We start from the raw sequence: 13,609 nt of genomic DNA, 5'->3' as shown, positions 1-13,609 counted from the left end.
AAAATTACTAACAAAATAAAAAGGCAACCTACTGAGTGGGATAAAATATTTACAAATTATATGTCTGATAAAGGGTTAATACCAAAATATAATAAACTAATATGACTCAATAGAATAATACCAAAAAATCATAGAAAGAGGACTTTTTTTTTCCCCCAAAGGACACATACACATGGCCAACAGGTACATGAAAAGATGCTCAGTATCACTAATCATCAAGGAAATGTAAATCAAAACCTCAGTAAAATATCAACTCATACCTGTGAGAATGGCTATTTCCAAAAAAGACACAAAATAAGAAGTGTTGGTGAGGATGTGGAGAAAAGGGAACTCTATGTGCTGTTAGTAGGAATGTAAATTGGTGCAGCCACTTTAGAAAACAGTATGAAGTTTCCTCAAAAAATTAAAAATAGGACTACAATATGACTCGACAATTTCACTTCTGGTTATTTGTCCAAAGAAAACAAAATACTAACTTGAAGAGATACATGCACCCTCATAATCACTAAAGTGTTTGTTTTTTTTTTTTAAATAATAACCAAAATATGTAAACAACTTGAGTGTCCATCAATAGATAGAAAAGAAGATTTGGTACATACAATAGAATACTATTAAGCCATTAAAAAGTGAAATTTTGCCATTTGTGACAACTGGATGGACCAAGAATAGGAAATTGGATAGACCTTGAGGCTATTATGCTGAATGAAATAAATGAGACAGAGAAAGACAAATATCATATGATCTCACTTTCCTGTGGAATCTAGATAAACAAACAAACAAAAATTAAAGCTCATAGATACAGAGAACAGATTGGTGGTTGCCAGAGGCAGGGAGTGGGGATGGGAGAAAAAGGTCAAGGGGATCAAAAGGTTAAAACTTTAAGTTATAAAATAAATAAGTAATAGAGTGTAATGTATGGCGTTGTGGCAATGGTTAATAATATTGTATTGCCTATTTGAAAGTTGCTAAGTAAGTACATCTTAAAAGTCCTTATCACAAGAAAAATAAATTCTAATATTGTATGGTGTATAAGGATGGATGTTAACTAGACTTATTGTGGTAACCATTTTGCAATATATACAATATCATGTTGTATATACCTGAAGGTAATATAATGTTATATGTCAATTATACCACAATAAAAAAGTAATAATGTACGACTCTGCCTTTAATGAATTTTGACTATAAACAAGTAACTATGCATTCAAGTTGTATCTAGGTAGAATAAAGGAGACAGGAAATCTCTAATGTCCCTGAATTTGACCCATTGTAAATCAATTCCTTTTAATAAAATACATATTGTCCTGAGAGATATAATTCAAGGATAGTGGCAAGTTATTTGTGCTTTAATATAAAATATAACTTAATTAGATGCTCTCTTTATGGAATTAGGAGCTAAGAAGAGGGGTGAAAGAACACCGAGTATTATAAGTCTGTAGAGAAAAAAATTCCTGAAGAAGGGACCTACATGCTAAGAATGGAGTTTGTCCTGGTGATAGTGTGATACAGAGTCAGTCTTGTCTAATGTAGTCTTGTAATTTTTGAGTCACCTTTTGAAGACCACTGTGATTTTGGCAATCCTTCACGCCAAGCCCTCATTCTATGAACTATCTTCTAGTACACTGCACAAAGCAATAATGTAAAAATAAAATGCAAAGTGGGAGGAAATTATCTGACCATAGCCAGTATACTGATCTGTTCCTTTGTGAGCAATGTCTAAATTTCTATTCCATGATGTTAAAATCCAAAGGACATTTTCTTAATTCCTGCTGTTTTCAACATAGATCGATGTCACGTAATGAGTTAAAAACATTTCATGAATGATTAAGACAAACCCATAATAAATAAAATTGTAGTATTTTCTAATCTGTGCATAGGAAGAAATGTTTAAACTTATGCAAGTTATTTAACTTCTCTGTCTCAGTTTCTTAGTTTATCTATAATAGAGTTGGTAATCATTTCTATTTTACAGGATTGTTTTATGAATTAGAGATTATGTATGTAAAATGTCTGCTGTAAGAAGATTCTTAGTATGTGGTAGCAATAATTATAAAGGGTATGAGTTTATAAAGTGTTTTCTTATTACCAAATCTCTGTATGAGGAGTGTTTGTTCTGTTTGACCATCAATCTAGTATATGGAAGACAAGTAATCAAAACCATATATGTTACTAAATTATCAGCCTGATGATTCTAGAGGAGATAGCCTCTGAAGAAATACTTTTATTTCCTGGCAGCAGCTGTTAAGAAACTAACTGTTTTGTGAACTTAAAAAATTTTTTAAACCTCTCACCCCTCCCCAGAAGAAGAAACTATTCCAATGCATAAGTAATCATAAGAGTATTTATTTGATGCCTTGGGTTTATTCAGCTTCTTCCCTCCAAGTTGCTCAGACTACTTCATATATCTCATCTACTCCTCTAATTTTTTTCTAACATTCTAATGATACATTTTGGTATATTTTGATTTACAAATCAATTCTGTATTTATTTTCATTTATTTTATCATTTTGAATTTAGTTAGTTTTCCTCTTTTATTTTTAAATCAAGTATCTCTAGAACCTTTTCCTCAGCTGATTAGATGGTACAATTTAAAACTATGAATTTTGATATGTACATTGTAGTATGTAAGCTACTGAATATGATTAGCATCTACCTAGAAACAATCTATGCAACTCTTCCAAGAAATAGCATGATAATTGAAGAAAACCTGGCTTTATGACATTAAAGCAATTGAGAAATATTTTTAAGTGGATGTTCTAATGTTTAGGCAAATCGAATAATAAATCTTATTGATTGTTAATGCTAAACCATAAAAAACCTGGTTAGTAGATGCAGTTTTGTAGTACATATGCTAAGTCAGAGAGCATCTCCACAACAACAACAAAAACAAGTATAATTATTAATCCCCAAGTATAAAGTCAGTCTCTTATCCTATGATGAGTTTTGTGTAAACTGCTTCAGTGGCCTTCACTTTATTCATAGTAGTTGCATGCTACTATGGCCTAAAGGTTTGTGTTCCTCTCAAATTCATATGTTGAAACCTAATCCCCAATATTATGGTATATGGAGGTTGAGCCCTTAGGAGGCCTTTAAAATGGGATTATGGCCCTTATAAAAGAGACCCCAGAGAGCTCCCTTGCTCCTTCCACTATGTGAGGACACATTGGAAAGACCTCTGTAAATGAAACAAGAAGGTCCTACCAGGAACTTGACCTTAGATTTCCAAGTCTCCAGGACTATGAGACATAAATGTTTGCTGTTTAAGCCACCCAGTCTAGGATATTTTTGTGGCAGCGGCCCAAATGGACTAAAACACATGGCTCTGAAAAACTTGAAACAATATTATCAACATTCAGAAGGAAAATTAAAAATATTAAAATAGACTTTCCCTACCTGAATAAACCATGATACAAGATTTTCTTTAATTTTTTTTCACTTGTGTTCCTGAGCACTTTTCTTTTTCTTCACTACATACTTCAAGAAATATTAAGGATGTCTCATACCATAGTTCTATTTAATACTAATGTTCAGAGTGCAATGTCAATGTCTGTATAAAAAAAAAATTTGGAGGAAAAGAAATGTTAGTATCTCAGACAAATAAAGTGCTACAATAACTGTGATGTGGTGAAAATTATATAAGCCATATCCTGTTTGTCCAGTTATGAGAAATGGTAGGTGATAATAAAGTCAATTATTAAGATTTTGTGCCTGTCATTATGTTGTATTATAAATCAAAGATGCCCACAGCAGTTATGAAAATGTTGACCACTCTGTTTCTACATGAAATGGCTTGGAAGTCTCTTTAAAAAAAAAAAAAGTGTCTATTTTCTCTGCTTTTCGTAGTCTCCCTTTACTCAGTCTTCTCTATCATCACCAGTTTAACTCACCCTGCTACCTGTTTTCACTGTCTTACCTATAGGAGTCTTCCCTCTTGTGATTTTCTGAATCATTTATTTTGAGAGATGGAAAATCAGCTTTACTCGTTCAAATTTACTATAAAACAGAATTAGATTTAGAATAAGAAATGGATGAACAGGGAAAATTAAAGAAAAGCCCAGATATCTCACATATTTCTCATCTAAAAAATATTTAAAAGCTCTCTTTTTAAATGGAAAAAAAATATTGACTATAAAATGACCACTGGGATATATACACCTTTACAAATCAGTTATGTTTATTGTTTTCCGTGGAGTTACTTTAAATCATGTACAAAGAATCAATAACGAAGTAATACATTTACTTATTAAAGTGAACATTGTTTAAAGGAGGATTAGGACCAAAAATTATATCGTATGAACTATTGGTTTTGTACAACCATGGTTGGCTACTTAGAAAAAGTCATTAAGGTTTTTAAGTGTTGGTAACAAGCAATCAAAATTTTTTAATATAAGAGCATGCCATTTCTGTGTAAACATCAAACATTTTATTTTAGGTGCAAGATGTTTTATTGAAAGAAATGGAGTAGTTTTACCCATTTATGTTAAAAGCTGTGCAAGGCATGGCATATCCTTTACTTGTTTATTTGTTACAAACTACTTTCATTTTATTAGACAATCAGCCAGGTTGGAATGTAATTTTTTAGAACTGCATCCCTTGCAGGCATGTCTGAAAATAAAAGTGTCAGCTTATTAAGATTTTTAGACCTAAAGCATCAATTGCCCCAAATACAACATCTGAGGAAGCAGTTTTCTGGAATGTTGTAATCTACACACAAATACATGTGACATTATATCAATAATATAAATATCACATGCCTATTTAGCAGTTGAAAGGCTTTTGCTTCAATGTCCCAGAAGGTGAATATCTCATGTGACACAGTAAATATGTTCCCAAAAGGTTGTATTAAATTTAATTCATCAAATTCTCACAATTGTGTGACCCTGGGACAATTACATCACCCAAAGCTGTTCAGTAAGCAAAGGTATAGCCATATTTACTGATAATATATTGAACCACTGCCATCCTGGAAGAAAAAGTAGCTATAGTCTTAAGCCTTCGAAAGTTCTTCCCCCAATATTTTCCTTGCTATTTCAGTTTTTTTGTAGAACCCCGTGGATCTTCCCAAGACTCAGGAAATAAGGAGCAGGGGGACTTCAGGATCCAGTTCTGGTGGTAAGGCCAATTCCATTCTCATGGGTTGGTACCACACTACTTGCTAATTATTTTGAGTATCACCTCTGTATGGCTCCTCTCTGGCTCTAAGTTTTCTTATCATAAATGAAAAAGTTAGATCAGATGGTGTTTTCTACAATTGAACAAAAAGACAACATTTCAAATGTGAATTATATTTTGTTATTATATATATATTTATATATAAAAAATATATATAAATATATATATATAAATATATATATATATATTTATATATAAAAATATATATAAATATATATATATAAAATAACATTTCTGCACAGAGGAAATGACTTGTACCAGAACGTGCAAGAAAATTTTTACAGTGCGACTAAGGAGCAGGTATACTGTAGTGTTATGCAGCAGAACTCTCTGCGTTGATGGACAGTCGTCTCTGTCCAATACAGTGACCACTAATTACAAGCGGCTATTGAGGACTTGAAATGTAGCTCATGCAGCAGAGGAACTGAATTTTTAATTTTTCCTGATTTATATTTAATTTTACATAGCTATACATGGCTAATGACAACTGTATTAGACAGTACAGATTTATCAGAGGAGTGTAAGGCTTGTGTTAGGAAGGGAGGGAAGAAAATTCCAGAATAGCACATTGGAATATTAATGTTTGGGTTAAAGAATCTAGATATACATTTTATGTGATAGTAGTGGTAGGAGCGAGAAGGACATATGTTTGAAAGCAGGGTAGTAATGGAAACAAAATAGTGCTTGTGGCAGGTCCCTCTGGTTGTGATTGAATGGCAAACTGGAGAAGGGTGAGAAGGTAGGATCCCGATTAGGAACTGATAACTATAGGAGTAGGATAAAAGTAGGAGTCATAAAACTGGAGAGGTCTCACATGTAAAATGTATCATTCACTTTAAGAAAGCTTAATGAGTTTATCGAAAATGATCTCCTTCCTGGTTCATCTATTTTGCAGATCTAGATTTTCCTGTAATTTTCTGTGTATAGCTCTAACCTTGGGAGACTGCTTATAGTGAAAAATGTTTCAGGATGCAGAATGCTTCAATAATAAAATTGTTGTATTTTCTCTACATTTACAAGTCTATTTCCCTGTATGCTATTAAACCTACAAAAGAGAAATATTTTATTATTTTAATTTTACTTTCCCCCCCTCCCAATTCTTCTTCAACATGTCTGAGATGGTTACCACGTGTTAACTGCCTAAAATGAGGCTCTGAATAGTCATGGACTCTCATAATACAGCTGTTTGTCATTGTAATTGATTGAAACATTCATCTGCAGACATTGGTTCTGCTCATCAGTGCCTGTATTTATCTGTAAATGTGTCACTGAATTCATAAACATTTGGGGCTTTGCACATATCCTTGGCTCACTGCTATGCTCAGGGTAGGGGGACTCTAGCCATCTAGAAAACTCATTGACAGAATTACCAGAAATTGGGCAGGAACAACTCAGGAGGTGGCTTGCTTGGCTCAAGAACAGAGACTCTGGGCACTGAATGCCAGATCAGCAGCCTAGTATGTTAGCCAGAATGTCTGATTGAGCATCATGGTCTACACAAATATATCATTTTAGATGAGATTTAATGAGGGCTAATGCCAGGGAATTTGATCAGTCTTAAGAGTTCCAACGGGGAAAGCACTCGTCAATTAAGAGAAACATGAGGACAACCAGTTGCCAACATGTACATTTTTTCTTTCAAGGATTTGTTCTTTTGCACATTTGCATTTGCATAGAACTGCAGAAAACAAAGGCAGTTAATTTGAGATTACATGTATTTCTATTTTTGTAGTGAAAGCAAATTGGATTGCATTTTTCCTTGCCAAATTTTATCTTTAGAGGAGATTATTCTTTTATTGTCAAGAATAGCTTTTGGATTTAGGCATAAATAGAAAGGTTTACAACTTCTGATCACTAAGTAGAGAAACCCTCACATTCTAGATTCATTTTCCAATTGAAAATGCTTAAAGCACCGTATTTTAAGTTACTAATATCTCCAGAGAGCAGAATATATAGAATGTATAGAAAAGAAAACCATGATAGGCCTGGGTTTAATTCCTGGCTCTCTCCCTTGTTTGTTATGTCTTGGGCACAATATTTAACCCCACTCATCCTTTGTTTTCTTATCTGTAACACAAGGATAAGAAATTTTATACATACAGACACTATATTATAATCACTAAATATGATAACTTTGCAAAATACAGTAAAAGCTAGTTTGCTTCTGAGGTGCCTTAAGAATCCACAAACCACTCCTAAAATGGCTGATATTTCAGTAAGATGGCAAGGTGAGGAATGAAAAAGCACATTTACAACCTTAAAAAGGGGCTCACTTTATTATAAAGACATATTTCTTTGCAGCTCTAACACTGTAAACCTTATAACCTCATTGATAACCCTTTTAGCTTGACACTGAAAAGCTTTGCAGAAATTTATCTTTTCATATCTCTGTGAAAGAAAGATATATTTTCTTAGAGAAATTTGATTAATGGGAACCAATTTCCTTCTTTTTGAAAGTACGTGCATATTGCTCATGTCTTCTTGAAGAATATTGAATTTTTGAAGAGCATTCATTTTGACTTTATATCATGGAGGGTTTAGAGTTTGTTAAGGTGGGAGTATTGTGAAACTTTGGGGGTCAGGAAAGCTTTAGCTGACTGAGAATAAGTCACCAAAAACAGAAATGAGAACAATGTCTTCTTATCTTTAATTATTACTGTTCATTACTCATATTTCTTCCAAAAAGAACACTTTCTATCATTTAAAAAAATTATAAACTTATACCGATAAGAAGACCAATCAACTTGGTTTGGTTTATTATTAGAGAAATGTAGCTCACTGCTTAATACACCATTTAATGTGTATCTTTTTTTGTATTTCCCTCGAAATCAGTATAGACTGCCCACTGTATGGGATCATTTGCTAATGTATCAGAAAAATTCAAAGTAGCTATTTCAGATACCTCAAAAAAAAAAAAAAAAGGATGAGGGTGTCTTAAATAGTTTGCATTAAAAAAAAGGTGTTCTAAATAAATTCAGTAAGTGCAAATTGAAAAGTTGACAGCTGGAAGTTACATTAAGTGCATATTAGCTTGTATTATCACACTGCAAATCTGTCTGTCTGCAATCCTTCATTCTCACTGTGTAAAAGTATGTCTACAGGAGTATAAAACTTCAGTCTTCCAGCTTCTGCTATATTTTCTTTGGATACACATGTGTGCGCACGTGTGTGTGTGTGTGTCTGTGTGTGTGTGTGTGCATGTATTTTTAATGTATAAAACCGGTTACTATAAACTAATTATAGGAACATGGACAGATTTCCTTAGGTAAATTAAGAAAGTAGTTATCAGAGACTCCCCAACACTTAATGTTTGCAACTGCATGTGTTTATTCCATGAACTTCCTGTGTCACTCAGGTCCATATCTTGTAGTAGCCAGAGCTATTTTTTTAAAATGATTCTGAATAACATTGAGTAATATCTTTTTAAATGGTCATTCTACCATTTGTCTTCAGAATTTGTATTTATTTTCTATAGATTGTTTAGGAGCTCTAAATGGTGGTTAGGAAATAAGAACAGAGTCTACATGGTAAGAAAAAATTATGTAATAGGAATTTAGAAAATGTCAATGCATGTATAGGTACCATATCATGTATTCCTCCTTCTTTCTTTCTTCTCCTTTTTTAACTTTAACTAAAGAATTTTCAGTTTCCTTTGGAAGCACATAGTACTTTAGATTCTTGAAGGAAGGATTTGTACTTATTGTCCTCATCCATTGTGGAATTTTACACAGAACTAATGTATCTAAGAAGAAGACTGCCATATCATATTTGCTTCAACTCAACTTTTAGTTTCTTATTATCATACTCAAAAAATATCTATTAGGTCCTGTTTAGTCAGGGTTCTCGAGAAACAGATTTGTGTGTGTGTGTGTGTGTGTGTAGAGAGAGAGAGACAGAGAGACAGAGAGAGACAGAGAAATTTTAAGAAATTGGCTCACATGATCACATGATTATGGAGTCTGGCAACTCCAAAATCTGTGGAATGAGCCAGCAGGCTAGAGACCCAACAAAGAGCCCATGCTATAGTTCAAGCCTCAGATTGTCTTTATAAGGGAAAATGAGTTTTTATTCTATTTCAGGTTTTCAACCAATTTGATGAGACCCACTCACATTATGGAGGGCAATCTGCTCTTCAGAAAATACACTAGTTAAATTGTAATCTTATCTAAAGGCATCTTCATCCAAACTTTCAGTATAATGCTTAACCAAATATCTGAGCACCATGGCTCAGCGAAGTTGATGTATAGAATTAACCATGACAGGTCCCAAAGAGTAAAGGAAAGGAAGAAAAAGTAAAGATTACTTCCTCAGTAGTGGTGATTTTTTTTTCTTTTTTTCTTTTTTATTTTTTTTTTTTTTTTTTTTTACTCCAGTTGTACCTAGATCATCCCCTGCTGCCAATATGGCTGGTCAACTAGGGAGATACAGGTAAGAAGATCAAAAACAAAAATAGCTTTGAGCAGGATGGTGCATGTAGCTAGACAGGCCTTTTCTAGTCTTCCTTGCTATTCCTCTCTTCTATATACAGGTGTTGGAGAGTAGAGAGGATGATTGCAGCTTTTTTTATTTTTTTCAAATTTAAACTTGTGAAAATAAGTCACTGGATTTTCATTCTCTCTCGGATTTCGGCCTTGGGGTCAATTGAGATGCATTGATCTTTTATCGAAATGAAAAACATCCTGAAGATTTAAATATTTCCTCCAAACAAGATAGAAATACTTATAAGCAGAAAAAGATGTTGTTATGCACAGCAAAAAAAAAAAATTAACAGAAAAATAGATAAAAGAGTACAGTACTTACATAAAAATTTTATAACTAACAAAAGAAAGATAATTTTGATTTTATTTATCTTGTAAGTTATATACATTAGAAAAAGGGAACAAAAGCTATTACACAGTATTTACTCAAAAAAGTAGGTTCTATTATTATGCAGTCATATATCAAAAGACATTTGGGGCTTTAGTGGTCATGTCCTTTTGAGTTTTAGGACCTGAGGTTGTAAGAAAGTACTACAACTTATTAGATTTTCAGATCACAAAAAGCATGAGCAGTATCCTATGAGGCATGGAATTCTACATGTGGTACCACTGGAGAACAGACAAAACAGAATACTTGGTTTCTACTTGGAAGGAATAGTCTACTGGGCAAAATGCAACATATATATGTATAGGCTGTAATATGAGGACCCTTCTGAGTAAAGATCAGATTCTTCAGATGGAGACTTTGAGTTATGATGAATTAAAAACTGAAAAATGAAAAGTCTCTTTCTAGAGAATGTTAGTACACTGCCAGACCAAATATTGGCAACTCCTCCTATAAAGTTGTGACGGTGTCTGAGTTTTGACTTGACAATACTTGTTAGAATTTGTCTCATTGCAAAGTGAATATATATGCATACAAGGAAGTAAACAACTTATTGAATATTACAAACTTTTATATTTAATGACAACCAACCCGAATTATTCTTTTAAAAAATAAAAAAAAAAAATCAATGTATGTTTTTAAAGAGAATTGGCAAATATGTTACTAATTTATTTTTTTAAATGTCTTTACCTTTAGGGAATTGTTTTCAATGCAAATAATTGTCAAATGCATTTTATTTGATTTTCGTGGGTCCTTTATTGCTGAATACTACTTTTAGTGCACGATAAAGCAGTAAAGTGTAAAGACATAAAGCAGTAAAGTGTAAAGTGTAAAGCAGTAAAGTGTGAACCCACAAGGAAAAAGAAAAATGAAGTAACATTGCAACATTTTTGAAGCTAGAAAGTAGGTAATTAACATTCAAGTTTTTGTGTTTATTTGTTTGCTAAAATGACAACAGTGTAAAAAGTCAAGAAGCATTCCAATTTTCTTCACAATACTCTCCCACAAAATTTAGGTTTGGTCCCACCAGGTACTTCTGTCAGTAGAGATAAAAATTATAGTTAAAAACACAAAATTGGTTTAAAATCTTTTTGAACAGTTAAGCTTCTACATTGCTTTCCTTATATGTACTTCAAAGTAAGGCAACTGTTCCTCACTCCTTCTGATAGGAGAGAAAATGTTTATTCCTTAGAGAGGATAAAGAAGTTGTCTGGCCTGAAAAAGAGAGGATACACAGTGAAAATACCAAACTGAAAGCGGAGGATAAGCACACTAAATATTAAAACACCTCATGTTGCTGACTCCTCTCACTCAGATCCCTGGAAGAACCCTGACAGGCAAATACCACCAAGAGAGGGTAAATGGAAGAATCTTCTGTAGAGAATCTTACCCACTCAAGAGAAAAGACCTAACAAAAATAACAGCAAGAGTTCTGCAACTAGAATGAAATCAACCAGATTATAATGAAGACTAAGGTCAACAAAATCCACTTTTAAATATTAACACAAAACCCAGTATTATTAGATACTTGAAGAAAGCATCTTATATCAAAGAGACAAAACAAATAGAAAAATAACTTACAGAAAAATTAAAAAATATGCACAAAAAGAAATTAAAAAAAATAAAAACTGTGATGAGCATCCCCAAAGATATGAGAAAGTTTTTTGCATACCTGAAACAAGACAAAATATTTTTTAAATGTTGCAAATTAAAACATGATAGCATAAGTGAAACATTCCAATAAAAGTTTTTTGAGATAAAGTTTAAAAAATATTCCAGAAGGAAAAGCAAAATGTCAAAGATGAAAATTAGGAAAAGAAAAACATGGAAAAACCAAAGTGCCCTTCAATAGATGATTGGATAAAGAATATATATATATATATATATATATATATATATATATATATAATGCATATACAATGGAATATTACTCAGCCATAAGAAAAGATGAAATACTGACATTTGCAACAACATGGATGGATCTTGAGATTACCATGCTCAGCAAAATAAAACAGGCAAATCAAGTAGAGAACCATATAATTTCATACATATGGGGGATATTAAAACTGAAAGCAGCGAACAAACAGGACAAACAAATAAAAAGTCCTAGACACAGACAATTTAGTGGTTACCAGAGGGGGAGCGGGGAGGGAGATATATACAAAGGAGGTCTAATTCGTAGTGACAGAAGGAGATTGACTTTGGGTGGTGAACACACAATGCAATATATAGATGGTGTATTATTGAATTGTATTTTTGAAACATATAATTTTATTAACCAATTTCACCACAGTAAATTTAATAAAAGATTTTTAAAATAACAAAAAATAGAAAATTAGAGAATGAGTAGAGACAGTCCAACATCTTAAAAAAATAAGTATTCCAGAACTAGAAAACAGAAAATCTAGAATAAGAAATTATCAACAAAAATTTTTATGAAATTTCCCAGAATGTAAGAACATATGTTTTCATATTGAATGAACCCACCATGTTCCAAATACTGTGGGTAGAAATAGATCCACATGAAGGCACAATAAAAAGACTATACTCTGAGAACAAAGGGGAAATCTTCAGGCTTTCGCAGGGAACATTAATATTAAATAAAATAGCCATAGTGATACTGGAGGCTAGAAAACAATAGAACCAAGTCTATGCTTTATGATGAGACAATTATACATCCTGGAAGTCTATGGCCAGTACGTGAAAGATGTTTATTTCCCATGCATTTATTTTCAGAAAGGTACTGGAACATGTTCCTAGTTAAAATTAAGGAGTAAACCAAGAAAGACTACAAATCCTGGGACCAAGGGATACAACAAAAAAGGTAGAGAAATTGGCAATCACAAAATGAGAGCTGTGGAGCAGATAAAGAGAGCACCCAAAGCCATTCAGACCAGGACACGTTTTATAAGGAGGGATATTTTAACAAAATATATTTATAATAAATTACATCTGTAAATGCATTAAGAAGAGTTATATGTCAGCAAAAGTGAGGGAGGGGCCACTTAGTTGTTATTACTAGAAAACTAAGAAAATAATGGCAGCACAAATGACAAAATAAAAAACCTTCCCACAATAAGCTGTAAAAAGAAAGCAGCAATATTTGCATAAGAGGAAGAATAATTATAAAATCTGACATTTCTCTGCTATATATAGTATTTTCATCGATGCGGCAATGCAAACACTGTGTATTGACCCAACTCATAATATAACAACAATAGTGAGAGGATGAGAAGACAGGAGATGTGCATGTGTGTCAGGGCAAGGCCCATCAAAGGGCTGTTGGATGAGAGCTAAATTTGTATCTTTCAAAATAGAAAGTCAATGTAGAATATCTAAACTGTTCTCCTATCTCCTCCTCCACAAAACAACAACAACAACAAAAAAAAACAAAAACAAAAAACCTCAAGAAGTAGCAATATAATCATATTAAGGAGATATTTGCATGTGAATACCAATAGAATCATGTAAAATGTTCTAAAGCAGTTGTCCCTGGGAAGGAGGAAAAAATGTATGGTGAGATTAGAGTACGGCTTTTGCACACGATTATATACATTTTTAAACCATGTGTGTA

The 13,609-nt window shown here is 32.8% G+C and overlaps 1 protein-coding gene across 18 annotated transcripts in view; it reads left to right on the top strand.

Annotated features, from left to right (window-relative positions):
• LINGO2 (leucine rich repeat and Ig domain containing 2) overlaps positions 1-13,609 on the top strand; it is a 1,061,594-nt gene that overhangs the window by 537,779 nt on the left and 510,206 nt on the right. The window contains exon 5 of one of the 18 annotated variants that reach the window (XM_036217646.1): positions 5,035-5,112. The exons of 15 other annotated variants lie outside the window; for them this stretch is intronic. The gene's annotated coding sequence lies outside the window, so the exon portion shown is untranslated. Of the gene's footprint in view, positions 1-2,523; positions 5,113-9,563; positions 9,601-13,609 lie in introns of those variants that run through there. 2 more of the 18 variants (XM_036217660.1, XM_036217648.1) reach the window with 2 other exon arrangements.

This window comes from Rousettus aegyptiacus, unplaced genomic scaffold (assembly GCF_014176215.1).
Source record: "Rousettus aegyptiacus isolate mRouAeg1 unplaced genomic scaffold, mRouAeg1.p scaffold_m13_p_3, whole genome shotgun sequence".
Lineage (NCBI taxonomy): Eukaryota > Metazoa > Chordata > Mammalia > Chiroptera > Pteropodidae > Rousettus > Rousettus aegyptiacus.
Note: the sequence above shows the minus strand (reverse complement) of the source record. Positions and strands in the feature narration are given on the sequence as shown.